Source organism: Herpailurus yagouaroundi, unplaced genomic scaffold (genome assembly GCF_014898765.1).
Source record: "Herpailurus yagouaroundi ecotype Mexico unplaced genomic scaffold, PumYag 185, whole genome shotgun sequence".
Lineage (NCBI taxonomy): Eukaryota > Metazoa > Chordata > Mammalia > Carnivora > Felidae > Herpailurus > Herpailurus yagouaroundi.
In genome coordinates, this window is record NW_024412416.1 from 5419381 (window position 1) to 5425968 (window position 6588).

General features: G+C 52.9%; 1 long non-coding RNA gene across 2 annotated transcripts in view; it reads left to right on the top strand.

Annotated features, from left to right (window-relative positions):
• LOC121042358 (uncharacterized) overlaps nucleotides 1-5715 on the top strand; it is a 20197-nt gene extending 14482 nt beyond the window's left edge. For both annotated transcript variants that reach the window (XR_005796137.1, XR_005796138.1), the window contains exons 2-3: nucleotides 228-395; nucleotides 4328-5715. This is a non-coding gene — a long non-coding RNA (uncharacterized LOC121042358). The remainder of the gene's footprint in view (nucleotides 1-227; nucleotides 396-4327) is intronic.
• Nucleotides 5716-6588: the final 873 nt, after the last annotated feature.

Here is a 6588-nt window from a genome sequence, read left to right on the forward strand (position 1 = left end):
ATTTTTTTTAAGTTTATTTATTTTGAGAGAGAGAGAGAGAGAGAGCATGGGGGAGGGGGAAGGGGGGCAGGGAGAGAGCATCCCAAGCAGACTCCACTCTGTCAGCGCAGAGCCCAACACAGGGCTCGGTCTCACAAACGGTGACGTCATGACCTGAGCCTAGATGGAGTCGAGTCAGAGGCCTAACTGACTGAGCCACCAGATGTCCCAACCTTGATCTTTTTAAGGGCTCTTGAGGACTCTGCTGAACAGACACTCAGGATCACCAACCCCCTGCTGTGGCACATGCAGGTTATTTCCAGCCTTCTGCAAAGCCGAGCAGTGCTGTGAGGACATCCCTTTGCACGGCGGTGTGTGGAGAATAAATCCTCCAAGGGCTCTGCGAGGTCCCACAGGTGAGATGCCGGAAGATGCAGATTTTCGAGGAGGGCCCCTCACCAGGGACCGACCGAGATACTCCCTCCAGAGCCAGTCAGCTCCCAAGAGCGGGTTCCCCAGAGAGAGACCGCTCAGGAACCCCAACAGGTGTTCCTTTTACAGGTGGATCCGTTGTTGTGGTTGTCCTTGTCGTTATTTTGGCCGGGGGCGGGGGTGGGGGGCAGTGCTGGGCTCCAGCCCTAACTGCAGAAGGTACAGAGCTGGTCTGGGCAGGTGGTTATGCAAATCAAACAAGGAAGTTGGGCTCAGGGGAGCAGAAGGGTTGGCTCTGGGCTCCCTGCCAGGGAAGAAGCTGAACTAGGCGCATCCCCTCTCCCTGCAGGAGGCCTGAGGGGTTCAGGAAAGGGCCCACGGACCACCCACTCCCAGGGGAATGGGTCCTGCCATGGCCCTGGCCCCTCCGTTCTATCCCCTGTGTTCCTAGAGGTCCCTACAGGGTGTCTGTGTTGAGCTCAGAGTCCAGTATGGACAGATACTATAATAGGACGGCCGTTTCCTTCCCCTGGGCCCAGGCTGGCATCCCGGTTGCGCACCACAGTGCCCACCAGTGATGTAGGAACGTCCAGTGGGGCCTCCTTGGTGCCCACAGCTCCCGGGGCGCCCATCCCAGCCCCGATCCCTCAGCGTGACACTGTCTCCTTAACTGTGAGTTCCGGGACAGCAGAGTGGGTCACAGGGGCCCAGCAGGTGGCAGCTGCCCAGTGCTGCCTGTCACTGAACATCCTGACCAAGTCACACTGGCCGGGAGCTGCTGGTGCCTGGCTGGCTGAGGGCCCCCCACCCCCACCCCCGGCAGGGCCTGTCCGTGGGAATGACGAGAAACAGGGTTCCTAGCCAGAGCTGCCGGCAAAAATCGAGAGGGAGCCCACCCCAGAGCCTCAAGCTAACCAGGGCCTACAGGCTAGTCCAGGTGAGGCCGGAGGAGCCCAAGCCAGTCTCCTTCAGATGCTGCATCCATCTCATAGCGTTCCAAATTGGAGATGCCAGTTTCTTTGCCTTTTTTTTTTTTTTTTACGTTTATTTATTTATTTTGAAAGAGAGAGCATGTGCGTGAGGGAGCACATGAGTAGGGGACAGGAAGTGGGAGAGAATCCCAAGCAGGCTCCACACGGTCAGCACAGAGCCCCACGGAGGGCTCAAACCCACGAACCCTGAGATCATGACCTGAGCCAAAATCAAGAGTCGGATGCTTAACCGGCTGAGCCACCCAGGCGCCCCTCTTTTGCCTTCTTTTGAACATTTCAGGCCTCTTTTAGCAAATTGATTTAAGGCCTCTTGCACCTAGGATTGGCAATTCTGATAAGCATTTGTGGAATCCCCCCAGGTTTCAGACACAAGGCTGTTGTGTCCCTGCTCGCCTCTGTTGGTGAGTTTTGCCTGCATTTGTGCACAGAATGAGCTCATTACACAAAGTGGCCTGTGCTCCCCGACGAGTGAGGGATGCCTGCCTCAACGGCAGTGTCGGATGTGATGGATTCCACCACAGAAGTGCATTTAGTTCCCCTGCACACACACCAATCAAGGTGACACCGAGTCATGCCGTCCCCGGTTATATGCACATCAACACCTGACAATTGATCACCAGCATGTTTTCATTTGACTCCAGCTGCCCCCACCTCTCATGAGTCGGGGCTGAAAAATCGCCCATTTCAGCAGCTCCTGATGGTCTGGGCTGATAAGGATCCGGGTCAGGCTACCTGTTACTCACTGCCTGGTGCTGAGAACAAGCCTCCAGGTCTTTGCACATGTGTCTCTCTGCCCAGGGAACCTCTTATTATCAGCCCTTAAAAAAAGACACAGACTCATGACTGTCATATAAAACTGAACATGTGTTAAAGTTTATTAAACTCCTAAATCAATGGGGGAACCAGGCACATGTTATTACCAGTTCACGAGAGAATCTGAAGAACAGGCACAATTATCGATCAGGAATATTGAAATGAACACGCAAATGAAGGCAACACTGGGGAGGGAAGTCAGTTGGTGTTCTGTGAGACGGGCCAGAGTCCACAGGTCTGTAACAAGAATAATTTTGCATTACTTATCTATAATTTGCAGAGTTGTAAAATAGCCCTCATAGAATAGAATCAGATAATCCAAGAGGTGTTCCCCAAGAGTCAAGATAATGCATCGCTTTTCCACAGGTGTACAAATACTTCCCTGCAATCCCGACCACCTGGTCACTGAACCCCCATCTTGTCCAGGAGGCCCCCCTGGCTCCCAGCGTGGATGGTGCCATCCACTGGACTCCTTGAACTTTTTTTTTTTTTTAATGTTCAGTCCCTTGAACTTTTTTTTTTAATGTTTGTTTACTTTGAGAGAGAGAGAGAGAGAGTACACACACACACACACACACACACACACACACACACACACACTCAGGGGAGAGGGACAGAGGGAGAGAGAGAATCCTAAGCAGACTCCATGCTCAGCACAGAGCCTAACTTGGGGTTTGATCTCCTGAACCGTGTGACCATGACTTGAGCTGAAATCAAGAGTCAGATACTCAACTGACTAAGCCACCCAAACACCTCTTTCTTTTTCTTTCTTTCTTTCTTTTTTCTTTCTTTCTTTCCTTCTTTCCCTCCTTCTTTCTTTTTCTTTCTTTCTTTTTTTTCTCTTTCTTTCTTTCCTTCCTTCTTTCTTTCTTTCTTTTTTTTTTTGGGAAGGGGAGAGGCAGAAAGGGAGAGAATCCTAAGCAGACTCCTTGCTGAGCTCGGAGTCTGACATCAGGCTCCACCCTACGATCCTAGGATCATGACCTGACCCAAATTCAAGAGTCACATGCTCAACTGACTAAGCTACCCGGGTGCCCCAGTCCCTTGAACTCCTTATCACACTGTTCTGTCTCCCCCATCGGTCTTGTAAGATGCTTAAAATTACCACTTGTGTCTACCTCTGATTGTGAGGGAGCACTCGAGGTTGAGTAGATGGTTGAATAGATGAATTAATGAGAGAACAAAGGGGTAACGGCCTAAAACCAGGGGGTCGTGGAGCACCGCTGTAAGACAGGCAAAGACCTGCAGATTGTGGAAGTGTGTTGGTTTCGAGATTGATCTTACTAAGGGCCCCTCGGATAATACAGCCCTGAGAGCAAACAAGCTCAGAAGTACTAGGTTAAACACGAACGGGTTGTTTGCTTCTCCCCTTTCACCACAGCACTTCCGACAGCCTTTACCGTATCGAAGTCCCCCGTGAATGTCTCAGAAGGAGCAGGCAACATCCCGGCGTCTTCCGTGCTTATCTGATGGTGAAGCAGCTCTTTAAAAATGAAGGAAAGATGAGGGTTCTGGAAAATTCACAATGAGAAAGACCAATTTAATCCAACCCTCCTGATTTATGGAGTGGTGCAGACGTCATTACTGCCTGTGTCAGAGTGCCAGCCCCAGCGTTAGAGCTCCTGTGTGGCTTTCGACAAGTTCCTTAACGTCTCCACACCTCAATGGCTCCATCCATAAAACGGGACTAAAGGGGCACCTGGGTGTCTCAGTCGGTTAAGCGTCCGACTTCGGCTCAGGTCATGATCTCCCGGCCTGTGAGTTGGAGCCCCGTGTCAGGCTGTCTGTGCTGACAGCTCAGAGCCTGGAGCTGCTTTGGGTGCTGTCTCCCTCTCTCTCTGCCCCTCCCCCGCTTGTGCTCTGTCTCTCTCTCAAAAATAAACAAACATTAAAAAAACAAACCAAAACAGGACCAGAAAGAGAAATCGCCTCAAAGTGGCTGGCGGGGGGCGGGGAGGAGGTTAAATGAATTTCTGGGAGGAAGACTTGCAACATAGAGCCTGGCACAGTCTGTCCTCAGTCAGTGGTAACTGTGTCACTATTACTTATAAAAACACGAGGTGCCATTTATTGACTTGTCTTTGTATCATCTTGCTTGACCCTCACTTCAGCTGAGACCAGATGAGGAAGATAAGGCCCACGAGGACAGCACGCTCGGGAGGTGAACTCACAGGCTCACAAGGCCCTGCAGCTGGCAGGGGGCCAAGGTTCTCCGACCAGGCATGAAGCCCGAAGAACGAGCCAGCCAAGGGCTTGGCATGAAGTAGGTGCTTAGTAAAGACTGGTTTCTTCTATTCCTTCCTCCTTCCCTTCCAACAGCCATCTGGGCCCCCAGTCAGGAGGTCACCTCTGGCCTGGGCTGTGGTAGGACAGACAGAGCCCCAGGCCGGGCCTGGCCTTCTCCCCCACCAGCTGAGGTGCCCCCTTCCATTTCTTCTTCTCCTGCTCCTCGCCACGCCCCCCGCCTCTGTGTGCCCGCTCAGTTATCTGGTGACTCGAGGACCCCGGGAGTCCCTCTGTTCTCCTCAGCCACCCTGGTGACAAAAAACAAAGGAGGAGCTCAAAATCGGCCTTGATTCAGTGCATGAAGCCCGTGGCCTGGGCTTGAGTGGCCCTGCCAGGCCACCTGGGGCCGTCCACGGGTGCCACACAGACCCACACAGGGCCCCACGCCAGGCCCGGCCAAAACTGTCGCCCCAGCTGACGGCTTGCTCAGAGAAATGATTCAGCCCGAGTGCTCAGATGCCCTGTCCACGTTTTATGAACTAAAGGTGTTTTCATAACAACTGGGGGTGATGAGCCAGCAGCAGGCTGTAAACAGAGCAATGATCTGGTTGAAACGCCCAGGTCCGAGCCCCCGCCCACAAGCAGGGCCTCTGAGGTTGTCAGCTTCCCCACAGCGGTGCTTCCTTCACGCCCAGGTGGGGCCACGGGCCCCTGGGCTCGTCCTGGCAAACAGCACAGACTCCCAAAATAACGTGGAGACGTGCCCAGCCGCATCTGTAACCCAGGAGGGAAGCGAGTGACAGAGCCAGACCCGTGGCCTAGACGCCTGCTTCTGTCCTTCCCGGATGCCCCGGAGCCTCCTGTGGGACCGGAAGCCGTCCATGAGCCAGGGTCCTGGGACCAGAACTCTGGGAGGCCCAGCCCTGAGCTGGAGTTCGCAGGGCAGGGAAAGTGTACCTCGCCTCCCACAAGGACAGTGCCGCTGGGGGGGTGTGACACAGGTGCCCTAGAACGGCAAATGGTGTGAAACAAGGAGGGCGGTGCTCAATCCTCCCGGAGGATTCTAGAGCTGCCAGAGGTGAGACAGCACGGCCTGCTCATTCACCCTGCCCCTACCCCCGCTCTTCCTTCCGTCCCTCAGGGCACTTTGGGAGGCCTACCTGTCAGCCGTACCCCAGGCTTACCCATACCATCCTCTGCCCAAAAGCCAAGCAGTCCTCTTCGATCCTAACTTTTCCAACCCACGGCAAGTCCCGTCCACCTTACCTCCAGCCACTTGGCCGCCGCCACCCACGCCCAAGCTGCTCGCCTCTCGCTTGGACAGCCACCCTGCCTCGCTGGGGTCACCTCCTGACCCCTCAGCCTTGGCCTCTAAAATCCATTCTCCACTCATCGGCACGACGGTGCCACACCATCTTTCTGAGGCCCCACCCACACCCCACCCGCCTTCTTGGCCTCCACCAGATCCTGTCAGCTATTCAAGCTTTTTAAAGAAACTGAGCACAGCAGCTTTGGCATCAGGCTATGAAGAGATGAACTGAACAGGAGGAGAGCTCAGAGGCACAACCATGCATGAAGGAGAACATGTGCTTGTGATGGAGAGACACCACCAACGGGTGGGGAAAAGACTCATACGTGGTGTTGAGACAGTTGTGATCCATATGGAAAAAAAGTAAAATTAGATCCCCACCTCAAGCCACACACACACTCCAGGTGGATTCAGGGCTTACCTGTGAGTAACAAAAGTTTAATACGTTTAGAAGAAACTCCAGGAGAATATTTTTTAAATTAATTAATTCATTTTCTTTTTAAAATGTACATCCAAGTTAGCATCTAGTGCAACAATGACTTCAGGAGTGGATTCCTCAGTGCCCCTTAACCATTTAGCCCATCCCCCCTCCCACACCCCCTCCAGTAACCCTCTGTTTGTTCTCCATATTTATGAGTCTCTTCTGTTTTGTCCCCCTCCCTGTTTTTATATTATTTTTGCTTCCCTTCCCTTATGTTAATCTGTTTTGTCTCTTAAGTTCCTCATATGAGTGAAGTCCTATGATATTTGTCTTTCTCTGACTGACTAATTTCACTTAGCACAATACCCTCCAGTTCCATCCACGTAGTTGCAAATGGCAAGATTTCCTTCTTTTTG